Source organism: Nannospalax galili, unplaced genomic scaffold (genome assembly GCF_000622305.1).
Source record: "Nannospalax galili isolate Female #2095 unplaced genomic scaffold, S.galili_v1.0 scaffold330, whole genome shotgun sequence".
In the NCBI taxonomy this organism is placed as follows: Eukaryota; Metazoa; Chordata; class Mammalia; order Rodentia; family Spalacidae; genus Nannospalax; species Nannospalax galili.
In genome coordinates, this window is record NW_008329640.1 from 3,624,560 (window position 1) to 3,633,899 (window position 9,340).

Below are 9,340 nucleotides of genomic sequence, written 5' to 3' on the forward strand. Positions count from 1 at the left end.
AAAATAAATTTTTAAAAAATGGAGTCAGTTATGGTGGTACACACCTTTAATCCTAGCATTCAGGAGGCAAAGACAAGCAGATCTCTGTGAAATCAAAGCCCACCTGGTCTCCCTAGAAAGTTCCAGGTCAGCTGGGGCTACTGGAAGACCTTGTTTCAAAAATAAAACCAAAACAAACAAAAAACAAAATCAAAAACCCACCACCACCACCACAACAACAAAAACGACCAAAAAAATGCCTCTGGTACTAGGGAAACAGAGGCAGGTCAATCTCTATGAGTTTGAAGTTAGCCTGGTTTACATAGTGAGTATTTCAGGCCAGCCAGTATGTCTCAAAAAACTAAAAATACAAGCCAGGAGTGGTGGCCCACACCTTTAACCCCAGCACTCGGGAAGCAGAGGCAGGAGGATCTCTGTGAGTTCAAGGCCAGTCTGGTCTACATAGCGAGTTCCAGGCCAGCTGGAGCTAAAGGGAGACCCTGTCTCAAAAAGACAAACAAATAATAAAAAAAAGCCTAAAAATGCGTAAATAATTTTTATAAAACCCACTAACAAAAAAAGCAGCAAACAACGAAAAAGAATTGCAGCCCAAATATGGTGACGCATTAAATTCCAGTACCTGGGAGGTGGAAGCAGGATGCTCAATGGTTTGAGGCTAACCTAGGCTACATGTCCAGACTGTCTCAAAATATTAAAACAAAGCAAAACTCCACCTCAAAGTATGAGTGACCATGAGGTGGCTGTTTTATAAGCCCAGCTTCACGGTGAAGGAGGGAATTTGTGAGTTTTAAGGTCCCTCCTTAAATGGGTTATATAATATGGCTATCAGGAACTCAACCCCCATTCTCAGGAGACCTGTGTCCCATGAAGGAAGAGCTCACCAAGCTCCAGAGAGCAAGGGAGAGCAGCAGCCCAGGAACTACCCACTGAATCCTGTCTCAAGAGCAGCCGTTTTGTGAAGAAGGCACCAGTAATTTCCCACATCACACAGTGCTTCTGTAATTTGACTCGAAGGTCTTTTGGGGGCCACATTGACTTTAAATGCTTGAAAGGCAGTGCCTCTTCCTGAGGAGCTTATGGTCTGGTCAGCACAGGCTGACATGGGGGTGGAGTCCACCCTATATTAACACCTCTTTAATGAGGGTGGGCTGTATACCTACAAATCTGGTGTTAAAGAGGAAAGCAAAAGGAGTTGTCACCAGATCCTCATCCCATCCCAGACCGAGGAAAAGATGGAGGCCTGCCCCTGCTCTACATCTATCCACCTCACAGTAATAACAGCCAGGATTTACTATACACCTACTATGTGCAGCCTCTGCATCAGCTCATTTATTTATTTATTTATTTATTTATTTATTTATTTATTTATTTATTTTGGTCTATCTATCATCTATCTATCTATCTATCTATCTATCAATTATCATCTATCTATCTACCTATCTATCTATCTATCAATCATCATTTTGGTCTTTTGAGACAGAGTCTCCCTGTAACCCCAGCTGACCATGAACTGACAGAGATCCCAGCCTCTGCCTCCCGTGCTGAGATTAAAGGCATGTACCACCACTCCCAGCAGCTCCCTCTCCTTACCACACCCTTGAGTTGGCATATCAGTGCCCAATTGACAGACCAAGAAATGGAAACTCCCCAAACTAAAGTGAGTTAAGAGCCAGTGTGCCCCGTCCCCTGCACCTCAAGGAAATCAGAAAGTGCCCACCCCAAAGACAAGCCTGTTACTAACCAAGCAGCTAAGGTAGCCTAGGAGGTGGGGAGAATGTCCCAGGGCACCTATGCACACCCTCCCTGTGTGGGATATGCAAACAGTATTAGACTTCCTAGTGTAAAGTATGAGCCCTGGGCTACCACAGAAAATGTGTTCTGAAGGAACACATAAGCATGATTTTTAAAAAAATTTTATTTATTATTTTTATTTTATGTATATGAGTGTATTGTCGGTATGTGTGTAAGTGCACCTGTGTCATGCATTGCCCGAGGAGTCAGAAGGCAGCATCAGATCCCCTGGAACTGGAGTTACAGGTGGTTGTTAGCCGCCATATGGGTGCTGAGAATCCAACCTGGGTCTTCTGGAAGAGCAGTCAGTGCTCTTAACCGCTGAGAGCCATCTCTCCAGCCCCATAAGCATGATTTTTAAAAAGTATTTATTGTTTTGCTTTCTGAGACAGGGTGTCACTTTGCAGCCCAGACTGGCTTCATATTCAGTAACCTCCCTGCATCAGCCTTCTCAGTGCTGGGATTACAGATGTGAACCACGACACCTGGCTAAGCACAGTAATGTAAAGAGAAACGAAAAACAAAAGAAACAAAAAAACTCAGCTAATGCATCCATGTGTGTGCTGCATCCATGTGTGTGCTGCTCAGAGGGCTCTGTGAAATACCCCCTGCCTCCCCAAGGCCCCTCACCATCTGCAGCTTAGAGTTGTTCCCAATTCCCAGCATCCAGCATAGTTACCCACCAACCCCCCGCCCGACCTGGGGGGGGTGTTGCTTCTCTGCTGACAAACCCTGCTGCCCCCATTGCTCATGTCCTATTTATTTCCTCCAACAAGTCTCCTCTCAGTAGTCCAAATACCCAGCACACAGCAGACTCTCAAGACATGCTAGACACGCCAACCGCTAACACAGGCAAAGACTCATGGTGATGTCCCTGCAGGCCTGCTCAACATATACTAAATCTTTGAACAATTTGTTTTAAATGATGGAAAGCCGGCATGGTGGCACACACCTTTAACGCTAGCACTGGAGAGGCAGAGGCATGCAGAGTTCTGTGAGTTCTAGGCCAGCCAGGGCTACATAGTGAAACCCCATTTCAGAAAAACAAAAATTCAAAGAAAAAAAAATTAACTTTAAAAAAGAGAAAAACTCCATCTTACAGCCGACAGCCAGGTAGCAGTGCACATGACTGTAATCCAACAGTCAGGAGGCTAAGGCAAGAGGATCGGATCACAAATTCCAGGATAGGATATATCAAGACTGTCTCAAAAAACAGAGGGGAGAAGAGATGAGAATGGAGAGCAAAATCCCACTAGAAGCAGCTTGGGAACTGAACCCAGGCAGCCTGCATCCAGCTCAGTGCAGCAACCTGCGACGTTTGAGGCACATGTGCAGGCCACAGCCTGCCACCCCTCGAGTGAGGGTAGGCCACAGGTTGTTGCTCAGATGGGCGGGGCGGGGGCGGGTAGGAGCACGAGTGGATTTGGCCCTGCTTTCTTCCTGTAACAAGTGCTAACAGAAAATGTGGAGAAGTGCTCTTGACCTTTCAGGGTGTGTGTGTGCCTGCACGCACGTGTGTGTAGGGCCATGGTCTAATTTCACTTATTTTGTTCCTTTCAATTTGTTTTATGGGTCTGGCGGCTGGCTGCCAGCAAAGCCAGGCTGGTGGACTTGCTTTATAATTTCTGTAAGTGCCTCCTTGATAAAGTGATGAGATTAATTCATCACTGTTCTCGTGGTCTCAAGGGGAGTCTAGGAGAGCTCAGCACCAAGGAGGGAGCATCAGTGGCACACAAGCACACACACACACACACACACACACACACACACACACACCGTGTGGTAAGTTTGTGGGTAGACACTCACAGGACAGGCACATACGACTCAGGTTTCTGTGAGTATGCCGCTGTAGACCCATGCAGACTTTACTCACACACACACACACACACACACACACACACACACCGTGTGGTAAGTTTGTGGGTAGACACTCACAGGACAGGCACATACGACTCAGGTTTCTGTGAGTATGCCGCTGTAGACCCATGCAGACTTTACTTCTGGGGAGCTTAGTTTCCTAACTTCTCTGAGCCTCAGTTTCCTAATCCGTAAAATGAGTGTAGTTTACATCTCAAAGTCAGAAGGTGTCAGGGTTTAGTGGTACACACACCCTGGCAACCAGGCAGGCAAGGCTGGCATGCCGAAGTTTATAGCCAGGCAGATCTGCCAGGGTAGATGCAGACAGAGGACCCTGGAATGCGACATGTGGCTTGTAGGTACCACACTGAAGGCTGTCTGCCCACTGACACTTTAGTACATTACAATCTGCATCCTGTGGCTGGACATCAGCTTCTGTTGCTGCTACAGTGCCAGAGGGAGTGGGGATTTCCCTGTGACCCTGAGGCAGATGCACAATCTCTTTGATCCTAGGCCACTCTAAGAGGGGAATCCCAGGGGCATCCCCTGCCAATTGATACTGAGCAGCTGCAAGTAAGCCAGCAGCCCCATCCGGGATCAGGCACCAACCTGGCACCAACTGGGGAGGGTAGGGTAAAGAGGGTGGGGAAGTGGGGGGCAGGGCAGCTGAACCCAAACAGCTCTAAAGCTCTGGCTGACCTCAGAGGCTGTGGTGAGCAGCTGCCCTGAAGGGCTGGTCTCTCTTTTTTATCTCCTTCCTGAGGAGAGATACTCCCTTTCACAGAGTGTGAGGCCTCCCTGAGACACATGAGACCTTGTCCCAAAAGAAGGGAAGTAAAAACTCAGAAAGCTGAAGGGGTCCAGGTAAGAAGCCTGTGGGCGGGTGAGGTGGCTTATCTGGTAAAAGCACTTGCTGTGCAAGCCTCACAACCTGCCTTCAATTTCTGTGGTGGAGAGAATCAACTCCTGAAAGTTGTCCTCTGACACCTATATGTGTGCTATGACTCAAATGCACCCACACCAACACACATCATATACATGCACAACAATAATCAAAATAAAAATTTTAATAAGGGCAGTAGTTTTAAGAGAAAGAAGGAAGAGGAGGAAGAGGAGGAGTTGTTACAATGCAGAATCTCATCAAGCCTCAGACACTTAAGAGTCAAGATACAGGAGGAGGTGGCACAGGCATGGGCTGAAAATAGAATTTCACAGAAGTATAAGCTGAGGGAGTTTTAACTGCTTGGATCCAACTCTGCTGTGGCCACCCTGAATCCCTACAAGGTCTACACAAGAGCAAACTGACAGACTCTAGAGACCATGAGAAACGAGATCCTGGACTCAGGGCCAGAGGCTCAGATGAGGGAAGCAGGAACCAACAAGAGGCATGAGAGACCACCCAGACCCTTCCCTAAGCCCACGTTCAGGATACCCCCCAAAGTAAGGAAGGAATGCAGAGAATGCTGCTCTGGAGAAAGGAACAGGATCAGAGCAAGTCTCATAGACTAGACTAAGCCAGGCATCATGGAGCATGCCTTTAATCCTAGCATTCCAGAGGCAATGGCAAGAGGTAAAATCTGGACCAGCCTAGTCTACATAGTGAGACTCTGTCTCAGAAAACAAAAACAAACAAAGAAAATAACACAGATTAAGCAAATAAACACCTTTCCATTACCACTTAAGCTCTGTCCTGCCAACACCTCACACCCCATACCCCAAAAAGTGCTTATGTAACTGGCAAGAAATCTGATTTATGGTTGGAAGACTGTATCAATATCAACTGAGTGTACAAAAAGTATCAATATCAACTTATTGTACAAGAAGTATCAACATCAACTGACTGTACAAGAAGTTACCATACGGCATAAAGAACCTCACCATTTCTGCTTATAGCTACCTGTGAATCTCAAAACAAAAAGATCAAAAAATTACAATTCACAACACAGTTTTATCATAAAATTTAAATAATGCAGGGCATGGTGGCTCACACCTTTACTCCCAGTACTTTGGAGGCAGAGGCAGGCAGATCTCTGAGTTCAAGGCCAGCCTGGTCTACATAGCGAGTTCCAAGACAGCTGAGGCTACAGGGAGACCCTGTCTCAAAAAGACCCCCCACCAAAAAAGATTTTGGAACTAGGGCTAGAGAGATGGCTCAGCAGTTAAGAGCACTAGTTACTCTTGCAGAGGACCCAGGTTTGAGTCCCAGCACTCACACGGTGGCTAAAACAACGGTCCATAACTCCAGTTCCAGGGGAATCCAACGCCTTCTTCTGACTTCCTCAGGGATTGCATGAAACGGGTGCACCACACATGCAGGCAATACACATATAATTAAAAAAATAATAAGTAAAATAGAATGTTCTGAAAAAGTCATCATTTTCAGTTTTCCACAGAATCTCTCCTAACAAGGGAGTTGACAGTTGCTGTTTTGTAGCAGCGACCACTGTTATCTCAGCCTTCCTTCCAGGCTACTGATTTCTACAAGTTTTGATCTACACACAAGGCTGTAACAGCCACATAGTCATCACTTGGTAGACAGCCCAGCATACCCAGTATAGTGCCACCCAACTTGGCAGTGTAACTAGGGCCAATGCGCTTTGGAACTGATTGAAAGGACTTCTTCCAGTTTCCTAAAAAACTTCCTCCTTTTCTTCTTCCAACCTGCCAGCCTGGCGGGCTGACAATTCTTACCCTGACAAGCTACCATCAAACTGAGGAAGCATCCACCTCAGGGGAGGGGCTAGGTGTGGCAAATCAGATAGTGAAACCCAGCCAGCCACTTGGAGTCCCTCACTTGCTGTAGAATCTAGGGCAGGGCCCAAAATTTGCATTTCTAAGGCGCTCCCACAAGAAACCAAACACTGGGGAGGGCGCCACTGGCTTAGATCTCATTGTACCAAAAAACAAAAACAAAAATAAAAAACCAAACCACTGAGCTTGAGGCTCTAATCTACCTCTCCCCATCTGAATTTAAGTATGCAAACTTCCCTCTCTTCCCCACTCCCACTATTCTACCTAGCCCCACCCCATGTCCTCACCAGCTATCTCTCCAGAAACCTAAACCAGAACTCTCCAAAACTAGTCACTTAGCTACAATACTTTTAATTCAGAATCCACCATGGGATGATCTCAACCCTCCGTCAAGGTCCTCAGCGTGTTAACTAGCTCTAACTGGACAGTGTCCATCATCTCCTAACTCTCCCCTTCCAGATCCTCCTTCCTACCTTCCTCAGAATTCTTTTGCTAAAAGGAGATCTAATCAATTCCTTACTCAAAAACTTCCAATGGCTTCCTGTAGCCAAGCATAAATAACAGAACAATTTTTATTTTGTAGTGATCACAAACCAGAGTTACACACTCAGGTCTTACCTCAGTTTTTACAATAACACTCAAGGAGAACACTTATTAGCTCCATTTTACCGATGAGGAAGTTAAGGCTTAGAAAAACTCACTGGTCCAGGAGGCTATGCCTAAAAACTGCCCACGTAGAATTATGAATCAGGTTAAACAGCACTCTCTTCGGACTCCATCAACCAAATCACAGACCACCCATATTCTGACTGTACCCATCAGTCTCCAAAAGGGAACCCACAGTCTGAGAGAGGTAATGCTTAGCAGGTTAAATAAACTATTGACAAGGAAATTGAGGCCAGAGGACCTAGTCCTTGTCCAAGGTCAGCCAGCTGGCACAACACTGGACTGAGAGTCGCTCCAGATCCTGACTCTTTCCTACACCTGTCTCCGTACCAGTCTTGGGTCCCCTAGGATTCACCAGCCAGCTCATTCTCCAAGACAAAAGGCCTGGAGGTAATCCCAGGCCGAACAACCCATCAGTCATGCCTCTGCTCTATCCGTGGGGACTTTCTTGCCAAGCCTGCAGCTGGGCCCCTGGTGGGCAGAGGGAGCAACGTGCCAGAACTCTTCACTTGTTTAAGTCACAGACCCAGGAGGTGCTGGCAAGGTGTCCCACTCTTCTGCAGCGTTGGTCACCTTTCTCTCCACACACTGCCTAGCATTCACCAGGTTCCTGGACCTTTTCTTATTTTCAGTGCTGGGGATTGAACTCAGGTCTCATGAATGCTAAATGTGTGCTCTATCACTGGACTTCACTGCCACTCCCAACTTCCCAACCACCACTGTAGCTCCAGTTGGTCTGGAACTCACTATGTAGACCCGGCTGGCCTTGAACTCACAGAGCTCCGTCTGCCTCTGCCTCCTAAGTGCTGGGATTAAAGACTTGCACCACCATGCCCAGCCTCAACCACCACCTCTTAAATAAAAAAAAATTTTTTTAAGTCTAAGCATAGGTGGGCGTGGTGGCACACGCCTTTAATCCCAGCACTCCAAGGCAGAGGCATGCAGATCTCTGTGAGTTCAAGGCCAGCCTGATCTACATAGCGAATTACAGGACAGCTGGGGCTACAGGGAGACCCTGTCTCAAAAAGACCCAATTTAAAAAAAAAAAAATAGTCTAAGCTTGAATTCCTAGGTTCAAGCAATCCTCCTGCCTCAGTCCCTGGAGAGCTGACTACACTTTAACAACATTGCTTTTGCTTTTGCAGGTTCACACAGCTTGGTCCAAAGCACACAGGTGTTTCCTCTGATTGGAATGCTGGTCCCAGCCTTCCTAGAAAACTATCTTTTTCCATACCCTCTCCTTCCTCCTCCTTCTCCCTCTCCCCCTTCCCCTTTCTGAGGCCTCAAACTCAAGGAGGTCCACCTACCTTGATCTAAGGAGTACTGGGATTAAACTGACCCTTCAGTTACCTCACACAATACCACAAAGCAATGTCATTGCCTCCGAAGAGCTCAATAACAAAGGAACGAAGAAATCTTAACCCAAATGGCTAAAGAGCTCAGTTGGGAAGGGCAGTCCACACACTCAATTTCAAGTAACTGCGATGGACGAGAAGGTAAAGTCCCTTAAATACTGTGTGAAATGACCCAAAAAGGGCCTAGAGAAGGCAAAGACCCAAGACTCAGATGAAAAGTTCAGTAAGTATGCCTCTCAAAATGTAAACAGAAAAGGGTAATCGGATCTCTGTGATATGGCAGCCAGCCTGGTCTACATAGCAAGTTCTAGGCCAGCCAGGACTACAGGGAGACCCCATCTCAAACAAACAAACATCAGCAACAAAACAAAACAATAACAAAAAACAATTTGTATCTGGGTGTGGTAGCACACGCCTTTAATCTGAGCACTCCTGAGGTAGAGACAGGTAGATCTCAGTGGGCTTGAGGCCATCCTGGTCTACATAGTAAATTCCAGGCCAGTCTGTTCCAGGCCTGTCTCTAGTAAAACAAAAGAAAAATTTCATAAATATCCCAATACTTGGGATGTGGAAGCAGATAGATTGCAGTGGGTTCAAGGCCAGCCTGGCTGCACGGTAAACTTACTATGTAGAGCAGGCTGGCCTCAATCTCACAGATCCACCAGCCTCTCTCCCCAGAGAACTGGAAAGCATGTGCCACCAAGCACAACTATGGTTATTATTTTAAAAGAGCCAGTGTGATAGCTCAGCAGGAAAAGGCACTTGCCACTAAACCTGACAACCTGAGTTCAATCTTCAGTACCTACACAGTGGAAAGAGGGAACTGCCTCCCCAAGGTTGTCCTCTGATTTCCACACCTTGGCACACACATACTTACAAACACACACACACACACACACACACACACACACACACACACA

At 46.6% G+C, this 9,340-nt stretch overlaps 1 protein-coding gene across 5 annotated transcripts in view; it reads right to left on the bottom strand.

The window, feature by feature from the left end:
• The window catches only part of Esrrb (estrogen related receptor beta), a 170,258-nt gene that overhangs the window by 32,787 nt on the left and 128,131 nt on the right, over nt 1–9,340 (bottom strand). The window lies entirely within an intron of this gene.